Below are 10456 nucleotides of genomic sequence, written 5' to 3'. Positions count from 1 at the left end.
AAAATGGTTTCCCTATTGTAGTATCTTTCAAAAACTGGTGACCAACAAGTAGATTAACAAGTTAATAGTCTATTAAGGTAATAGGTACAAAGAGCGATTTGAAGGCTTCCGTACTTCACAATTCCAGACTCCTAACTGGCAAGGAAAACCCACTCTTCACCCAGGATTTGCGCACTCTGACCCAATTGGCCAAATGGGTCACATGACTGTCTACCATATCCCTCCCTCTTTACATTCCCAATTAATACATTTCAATAACAACTGAACTATTTACAATATTATACAACAAATGATCTCAAGTACAGTTCCTAATACAGTAAGTCACTTCTCTATCCTTTGGGAGCATCATAGTTCACTAGCAGGCGCTCTGGCAGTAATGCGACTTTTGTTTGTACCTCAATGGGTTGACTCTCAACTTGCAAAGGTGCATCAGTGCAGATAATTTCCCCAGTTCCCACTGGAACATTGCTTGATTCTCCCTCAGAGTAGCTTGTTGCTACATTAATCGCATTCTAATCTCGGCCTTTTGGCTAAGATCAAGTGTAGTATCGACATGCTGTATTTTGTTGCAGTCATTAGGTTACATTTTAGCTTCATTTGAAGCAACTTTTCAAAGCGGCATCTCAGCCTTTTGACTAAGATGCAAATGAGATCAAGCCTTGGAGGAGGAGCTATGCCTACTCCAATCAGCATGGATCATGTCCACTGGTCAGCACAACATCGAGGGCCGAAGGGCCTGTACTGCGCTGTAATGTTCTATATGTGGATCAAGCCCAAGACAGAAGGTGAGGGCCCTGTCTTTTCAGCTTGGATCGAGAATGTCTCAACTTGTTGAGACTCTGAATTGGATTTGCTTGGATTGAATTGGAATAAAAACAAAAAAAAATTGCATTCTAATCAAAGACTCACATTCTAATCAGTATTCTGTAAACTGTGTGTGCCTTTATATGCCCTGTTTGTGATCAGAACTCTCTACACACCTGATGAAGGAACAGTGTTCCGAAAGCTACCAAATAAACCTGTTGGACTTTAATCTGGTGTTGTGAGACTTCTTACTGCATTACTTTCATCCAGAGCAATATCACTAAAAGGCATACTTGGAACGGAATACCCCATTTGTTCTGAATGCAATCTTTTCCTCCTCAAATGGTCCAGGTGTTTCCTCACCTTTTTTCCTTGGGCAAGAATTTCACCCATCACTGGGCCTGTTCTGGCCATGACCATTCCAGGGAGCCAATTTGAACCCACAATTTTTTGCATATGTCAGATAGTCTACCTGAAATGTCCTCTCCATACTCACGACTCCTCACAGACAAGGAAAATCCGCGCTTCCCCTAGGATTCATGTGCTCTGACCTAATTGGCTGAACAGATCACATGACCCTTAAAGGAGCACAACACCACCCCAATGATGTCATTAACCTGATGCCAGGGGGTAATCCAAACTGAATGCAGCCCAGTAACAGAGCTACAATGAGAGCAACCAACTGGTCAGAAGAAACCCTGCTATGTTTTAGAAATGTGCATCTTTTAGAACTTCACTATGAATCAGGAAGTGCAGAGTGCAGTAATGATACCCCAAACCCCAGAAAGAGTCCTTGGACCCAGCCACCCCATTTCCCCCCCCCATCACATTTCCACCACCCCTCCCCTCCCCTCCCCACCCCTCCCCACAGCTTGAGTCTCATCCCAAATTGCTGTAGAATTGCCTCACCCCATCCCACCCTGATCTCGAATCGCTCTGAAACCCCTTCATTCACTCACTGTCTGCCAGTGCCGCCTACAATCAGGTTCACACTTTCCAATCAAGCTGTCCTTATGTAGAATTTGGGCCTTAATCAATGTAATTCAATGTAAAACAAACAAATCAGCCGGAGTTCTCTGGCCGCTCACACTGAGGGGATTCTCCGGTCCCACCGGCAGTGCACACCTGTCCACGGATTTTCCACCAACGTGGGGTGATGTCATTGGGAATACTCCCACCAGCAGGAAACATACAGCTGGGAGGCCGGAGAATCTCAAACATTTTACTTACAAGTCCATAAATAGGTAAGTCTACTAACTAGGGTGACTGATTACAACTGGACCTGAAAAAACTAAACTTTGATTTGTCTACATTCAGCTGCCAGCACAGGACCTGTAATCATTTCTTTCTTTATTAGCTCTTTGACTTCAGCTGCTGTAGTTTTTACTCCTTTACAAATATTTTTGACAATCTAGTTCATATATTGTACTGATATACTATATATAAGCTGTTATTAATTTTCTGTTACTTCATCTAAACAATATGCTTTCGTTATTCTGATTTTTTTTGCTGGTTTAGTTCAAATTCTATGTTGTGTTTGTTACCTATCCTTCAATTCTTCCTGATCTCACTTGCTCTCTTTCAGTCTGTTATTTATAGTACAGGTTCATTTCCTCAGTTTCTCAGGCTGAAATTCTTGATCTACTTCTCATCTCACCACCCTGGATGATGTAAGTTACTTCTGTTTTTGATTTTTTTTTTGCCTGGATAATGTCTTACGTGAAATAGAACTTCCACAACCCAGTAAAGCACAAATATCACTTGGCGGCACTCAGAGAAAGGGCAATAATCAGGTTAGCCAGGCCATTTCCTCTTCAGAGGCTGGTGGACCTGCAGTGCATTTCCAACATTCTCTGTTTTTGTTACAGGTTTCTGGCTTTCCTTTTATCAAAGCTCTTTTAATCTCTGAGTGCAATTGGCAGAAGTGTCGCCACCCTCACACTTAGAGATATCAGAGTTAGTATTGGAATTTACAACAATGGTTCTCCTGATTTGCCGTTGTAACCTCATCGGAAATTCACTGAATCAGCAGAGAAATGGGCCAGAATATTATGTCCAAAATGTGGGACATGTGCTCAACCCAGAAGTGAAGAAAATTACATGAAAAGATGTTAGGTGCACATCCCGGTGTCATCGCGCACGCATTGTTGGCCGGTGGGCGCAAGTGCGAGTTGATGTGCACTGGCCAACAATAAAAAAACTAATTAAAAGGATTTAATGATCAATTGATTTGAATTTTACATTGCTCATGTGATTTTTAGGATCGTGTATGGGCAGCATGGGCAGGGTACCAATCCATTTTTGCTCATTTATCATCCGAGATTAGGATAAAAGTGAGCACGGGCAAAGGCAGGCTGAGTTGGGTAGGAGTTACTGAGAGTTTGTTGCAGGCATACAGAAAGATTCCTAAACATTTTCACTGCTTTCTTCTGAGGTTGTGGCGTATTTTCTGGACTTTTCGGGACATCTTAGTCTCATAAGATCTCTGAGCATTTCAGCCTTCTGGCACATACAGTGCATGGATCAGCCTCATTAGCATCTCCGCTGTGTACTCAGCAGGAAGCATCTCCTCCTCTGAGGAGGAAAGGGGCTGGTGAGAGAGGAGACCAGATTGTCGCAGGCATCATCTCAGAGGAAACGTTCAGGCACAGAGTGTTTAGGGACAACAGGGTGGGCAAAGAGAATGACACCACAGATATCCCCATGATCCAGCTGCCAGAGTCTACAGGCAGAGATCCATCTACCTCAACATTCAAGAGCTTTAAGTTTTTAGGTGTCCAGATCACCAACAGCCTGTCCTGGTCCCCCCATACCGACACTACAGTTAAGAAAGTCCACCAACGCCTCTATTTCTCGGGAGACTAAGGAAATTTGGTGTCAGCTACAACTCTCATCAACCTTTACAGATGCACTTTAGAAAGCATTCTTTCTGGTTGTATCACAGTTTGGTATGGCTCCTGCATTGCCCAAGATTGCAAGGATCTACAAAAAATCATGAATGTAGCCCAATCCATCACACAAACCAGCCTCCCATTAATGGCAAAGCAGCCAGCATAATTAAGGACTCCAGACATTCTCTGTTCCACCTTCTTCCGTCAGGGAAAAGATACAAAAGTCTGAGGTCACGTACCAACTGACTGAAGAACAACTTCTTCCCTGCTGTTGTTAGAACTTTGAATGGACTTACCTTGCATTAAGTTGATCTTTCTCTACACCCTAGCTATGCCAGTAACACTACATTCTGCAGTCTCTCGTTACTTTCGGTATGAACGGTACGTTTTGTCTGTATAGTGCACAAGAAACAATACTTTTCACTGTATGTTAATACATGTGACAATAATAAATCAAATCAAATGACAGAGGTCCACTGCTGCAGGAGGCTCAGCCTCTCAAGGGAAATCATCACCTTCATTTTCCAGATGAATGTGCCAGAGATAGCCTCAAATTCTAATTCACAATGCCTGTGGCTGTCAAAGTCAATATATCCCTTAACTTTTCTGACTCTGGATCCTTCCAGGGGTTAATGGGTGATCTTTGTAGAGCCTCCCAGTCAGCTGTGCATACCTGCATCAGGCTGGTGGCTGATGCAATGTTCAGCAGATAGCCATCACCCCTTTCAGGACAGACCAAGCCATCAGGCTGAGTGAGCCAGAGACTTTGCAGCTATTGCAGAGTTTCCCCACATCCAGGGTACCATTGATTGCATCCACGTGGCTAACAAGGTGCCAGCCTGCCATCCGGCCAGCCAGGGCCCTTTATCAATAGGAGGGGGTATCAGTCCATGGAAGTTCATTCAAATGGTATGCGACCACATGACCCAGATAATGCAGATTTGTGTGAGCTTCTCTGGCAGCTCCCATGATGCCTACATACTGCGCCATTCACAAATGCCAAGATTGTTCATGGCTCCTGCATGATGGATGGTTGCTGGGTGACAAGGGCTATCCTTTGAAATGGTGGTTCATGACTCCAGTCAGATACCTGAGGACAAGAGGCTGTGGGAAGATACAATTGCTGTCATGTTTCCCAAGGGTGGTAGTGGAGAGGACAATATGTCTGCTAAAAATGAAGTCCTGTTTCCTGGACCACACCAGGGCAGAAGGTCCTTAATATCTACCAGAGCAAGTATCTACTATCATTGTTATGTGCTGCACTCTGCATAATCTGTATATGGTGAATATTACATGGACTACTATTGTATTGAAGCACCTCAGAGTGCAACATGGGAGGGGGGGATTCTTCGGGTCCGCTGACTTCCTATGAGAATCATGATGGCCTGGGGAATTGGCTGTCAGGGAAAATATGGCTGGCAAACCCGCTGTGGTGCTCTTGGCCAGCCCTGCCAGCCCCAGTCAGGGTCTTGCCCAGAACGGGCAGCAACACAATCATTATGCAAACCCGTTAATGCAATCCGATCTCTGAAAAGCCAGTGGGTTTCTCGTGATGGGCTCATTTGCATCTGTCAGGTGGGTGAAACAGATGCTGCCGGCGCCAACGAGAAATACTCCAGTTTTCCTGCCAGAGTCGCGAATCCAAAGAATCGCACCCAGATCAATGCAGAGAACCTGAATATTATTGCACTTTCTACATTGGCCATTTTGAAATGTTTGTAACCTTCATTCAGATATTTTACAAATAATGTATATCTTTGCAAAAAATAAGTTTGAAAATGGGATAATACGGCTACACCCATTGATTACATTGGAAGGCGAGGAACGTGGGGAAGATCTAGAGGACTTTTCTGTTCCAGTATTGAAAGAATGGGCACATTCTTTAGAGAGCTGGTAATATTTTGGAACTCAAAGGTGAAAGTGAAGGGATCCAGACTTGAGTGCAAGAAAGCAAGTCTGCTAATGGAGATGAGTCCAGGAATGTATGGCAAACTATCACATCTTCTTATTCTCAGCCAAGCAAAAGATATGCTGTTCAAAATAATGATCACTAAGGAATATTTCAACTCTAAACTATTAGATATAGAAGAAAGGTAAAAATTGTGAATAGAAACCAGAAAAGTCATGGACAGTTGCAAAGTACATTGAGGCACTGAAGAATTTATCACTACATTGCAACTTTGGCACATTCTTTGTGCATTATGAGACAGATTGGTGCGTCAACTGGCAAATGAAAGAATCCAGTCCAAGTTACGAAACACACAAAATCTTACGTTTGAGTTGGTGTGCAAGATTGCTTTTACCATGTAGATGGCATCAAAGAATGCAGGTGACTAATACAGCTTCTGTCAGAAGGCCTCTGCCAAGTCTAAAGTGGAGAGACCTGATCAGAAGAGTATGGTTGATTGATGACTAATGACTTATTATCGCTGTAATTGCAACCACACACCACAAACATGTGCACTCACAAATGCCAAATGCTTTAATGGCTACATTGCAACCACTTGCCAAGCGAAGGTCAAAGCAGGAAGAAAAAATCCTTCCAGTTGTATTGGAAAGCAGTGATGTCACAGGGTGCACATTCTTGAAGTGAATTCAGAGCACTTAAGCAAAAAGGAAACAAGGGTTATATGATATATAACCATATATATGATATACATATATATATGGGTGGCATGGTAGCACAGTGGTTAGCACTGCTGTTTCACAGCTCTAGGGTCCTGGGTTCAATTCCCGGCTTGGGTCACTGGCTGTGTGCAGTTTGCATATTCTCCTTGTGTCTGCGTGGGTTTCCTCCGGGTACTCCAGTTTCCTCCCACAATCCAAAGTTGTGCGGGTTAGGTTGATTGGCCATGCTAAGAAATTGCCCCTCAGTGTCCAGGGATGCGTAGGTTAGAGGGATTAGTGGGTATAATATGTAGGGATGTGGGGATAGGGCCTGGGTGGGATTGTGGTCAGTGTGGATTCGATGGGCCGAAGGGCCTCTTTCTGCACTGTAAGGTTTTGTGATTCTATGATATTTATATCAGTAGGCAGCCAAATGAAAGAGGGTTTTGCAGGAGCGGTTGGTAAACCAACTGTAAATCAACATACACATTGATATGGCTGCAGATTGTTAAAATATGAGTAGAGATGCCTGCGAGCAAATTAAGTGTTGGACCTCCAACTGAGAGTACAGTACAATTGAAAACCTATTCTGGCAAAATGTTGGATGCATTGGGAAAAATGGAGTGCAATGTCCAAATCCAGAACAAGTCCCTCAAGGTTACCCTTTGTTGTAGCGAAATATGTCAACAAATAAACATTACTGGGAAATGACTGGCTTCTTAAGCTGATATCAGGCTCAAGTTGAGAGATTCAAGAAGCTTGATTAGCTACTGAATAGCTACAACAACATTTTCAAAGACAGTTATGAAGGTATAATCGGTTGGAAGCACCCATCGAAATCAGGCCTGAAAAGTTATGCTCCATATGCTCTCAAAATCCAGGTTGAAGAGGAACTAAAGAAGCTACAGAGAAATGGTGAACTAGTGAAATTTTATCACAGTTTTTGGGCAACTCTGATTGTTGCAGTGTTCAAATCAGACTAAACTGTGACACAATGCAGAAGCCACAAAGTCACAATTAACCAGACAGTTGATGATCAGTAGTATCCACTGCCAACTTCTTAACCTTGGTACAGAGTTAGTGGTATTCTCAAAGTTGACTCAGGCTAATGCCCAGCACAATGTGGCCCGAGAGATTCAACAGCATATCAAGATAAACACACACTTGTGGTTATACTCCTACACAAAGCTGCCTAATAGTGTGAAGTCTTATCGAAAAATCTTCCAAGCTACAATGGATAAAACTTTGCAAGGAATGCCACAATGCTTGTGAAATCAAGTGACTTGTTGATCACAACTGCAACAGAGGAAGATACACTGGAATTCTACCACCCTGCCAGCCATGGAAATTGGAGCGGGCGAGGGACAGACAATGGGAAGGTTCATTGACCATAGGCAGGATTTTCTGGTCTCAGGTCGAGTGAGTACATAAAATCTCGCCCAAAATCTTTACGTGTTGAATGAAGTGTTAAAAAGGTTCAATGATCACAATGTGAAGTTGGAGAAAAGCGGGTGTGCTTTTGTGCACCTGGAATGGTGTACCTTGGCTTGAAAATCAATGAAAATGTTCAACAGCCACTGAAAGAGAACATAGAGGCTGTAATCAGTGCTCCAAAATAAAAGATAGGTCTGAGCTAAGAGTTTTTGAGGCATGGTCCAATATGTCCTATAATACCTGCCTGAGTTTGCAAAGGTGTTAACTGAAATACATGAGCAATTGTAGAGAACATGTGAAAAGGGAATGGTTGAAAGCAGAAAAGATGTTTATGATGAACGCAAGAGAAGCTTGACCGTTGATGCACTTTTCATCCATTTTAACACAAACTGTGACTTGAAGCTAGCATGTGAAGCTTCAAAGCATTGGGGCAATAATCAAGAGAAGCCAATAACCTTTACAAGGGGAGGTGGTGGCATAGTGAAATTGTCACTGGACTAGAAATCCAAAGATGCAAAGTAATGCTCTGGTGCCAAAAGAGAAAATGCTGGAAAATCTCAGCAGGTCTGGCAGCATCTGTAAGGAGAGAAAAGAGCTGATGTTTCAAGTCCAGATGACCCTTTGTCAAAGCTACCAAGGGGACCTGGGTTCAAATCCTATCATGACAAAAGGTGAGATTTGAATTGATAAAAATCTGGAAATTGGCATAAAGACCCATTTGGTTCATTAGTGCCCTTTAGGGAAGGAAATCGGCCACTCTATACATGGTCTGGCATACAGATGACTCCAGATCCAAAGTAATGTGTTCTGATGGGCAATAAATGCTTGCCCAGCCAGCGGTGCCCACATCCCATGAGTGAAGTAAAGAAGATGTACACTGACTGAGAATGAGCTTAAATATGTACAAATAGAAAAGGAAGCACGTGGAACCATCTTTGGAATCAAAACATTCAGTCAGTTTTTGTTGGATAGAAACTTCATGCTAGCAACAGATCATAAACCCACAGTAGCTAATCTGAGTCTAATGTTTGCAATACCAACAATGACAACATCAAGGATTCAGTGGTGGGCTGTACTTCTCTCATCCTATGATTACAACATTGAATATCGTAGTATCGCTATAGCCAATGCACGCATGGAGACTTTGCAGTAGGCTGTAAAGCTGCGATTTTCACTATAGGAGTGTAGATGAGGACTTTCCTGTCGCTGCAGCTGAAAATCAGAGAGACCTGGGCTGGAATTATTTTGGCCATTCATGCCCCGCTGCCACCGCCAACGAGGACAGAGAATGTGGCGCTCAGCCAAATTTCCGTTCATTACAGCAAGACTAGAGAATACCAGAGAATCCAGCCCCTCATTTTATTGAAGTCTATGAACAGACTTTGAATAGCTGGACAGACTGGCCAGTGGATAGATGAGGAACTGAAAGTGTTCCAAATCAGCGTAATGAGTTACCCGGTGAACAGGGATGCAATAAGAGGGGACACAGAGTGGAAGTATCTAACTCTTTAAATTATAAGATTCTGGCAGAGTATACTGAACATATGCAAGCAATTAGTATGAAATCCACAGCCAGAACTTTTGTTTATTGGCTTGGCCTAGAACAGTGATCTAAAGTCATTGGTTACCAGATGTATCATTCATCAAAACTTCAGGAATAAACCACCAAAAGCGTGTTATGTCAATCAGACATGAGAAGAAATCCAAGCCTGCATATATCAAAACTTTATTGGTTATTTTGCTAGTTCTAAAATAGAGTTTTGCTGGACACAAGATGGCTGCTACAGGTCACCAGACCACAAGATTGACCAAAGTGCTGTAAAGCTCCAGCAGCAGTTACAAGAAGAAAAATTCCTCTCTCAGCCAGTGGTATCTCAAACCTTATTGTGCAGATCGCTTGTAATTAACAAAAGCAGCAGAAGAATAGATGAACTGGCTCCTCAACCTGAACGATCAAAAAAGAAAAAGATCGAAGCTCCTTATACCTAAAGTAATGCAAATACCACTCAAGTTCTCTCCTGAGGGACAATAATGGATTCTGGCCAGAAGCACAGAAATTGATTGCTAAGTTGCCATCAGCTCATTAACAGGTGCAGTTACATGAACCAAGCCCTGTTGGATAGTTTTAAAATTATTTCTTTGGTCTCACAATCTGTGAACACCACGAAGGAGGTCTGCGGGCTTCTCAAAGCCTGTCATTGGTGGAAAATTTCTGACCATTTCTTGCAGAGCTGGCTCAGTCTGCATGCACCAATTTCATCTTGTGATGTCAGCACCATCTGGAAAGAGAACTCTACAGCACTGGTCCTCAGCCAGCTGAAGTCAAGCTCCTACATGAAAGAACTCCTCACTAGACTGTTATTCTGGAATCAGCTAATCACAGGAATGAATACTCATTACCAAGGGTGGAAATTTTCTAAAAAATGGCTAAGTGTCAGCTTCTGACTGAAAACCAGCATGCTTCTCCCCAAAAACACAGCCAGGTTTTCACTCCAGATCTTCTGACACTTTGTCAAAAAAGTGTGCTTTACGCCATCATTCTTGTGGAGTGGAACCTAATAGAGCCAGCAAAGTCAAAGTAAAATCCAGCCCCACGGACATCGGGACACCCCCAGCAAACCGGGACAACACCTACTCTAGAATACACAAGGCCAAACTCTTGCCCGCTCCTCCTCCCACCAATCCCACCACTCAATGTTCAGGTATCCCCATTCTCATAC

At 43.1% G+C, this 10456-nt stretch overlaps 1 pseudogene; it reads left to right on the top strand.

Moving 5' to 3' along the window:
* The first annotated feature begins 509 nt into the window (after positions 1–509).
* LOC145345817 (U2 spliceosomal RNA) lies at positions 510–661 on the top strand (annotated as a pseudogene).
* The last annotated feature ends 9795 nt before the right edge of the window (positions 662–10456 follow it).

This window comes from Carcharhinus amblyrhynchos, chromosome 7, assembly GCF_965287045.1.
Source record: "Carcharhinus amblyrhynchos chromosome 7, sCarAmb.v2.hapA, whole genome shotgun sequence".
Classification (NCBI taxonomy): domain Eukaryota; kingdom Metazoa; phylum Chordata; class Chondrichthyes; order Carcharhiniformes; family Carcharhinidae; genus Carcharhinus; species Carcharhinus amblyrhynchos.
The sequence above is the reverse complement of the archived record's forward strand: the minus strand, read 5'-3'. Positions and strand labels throughout refer to the sequence as shown.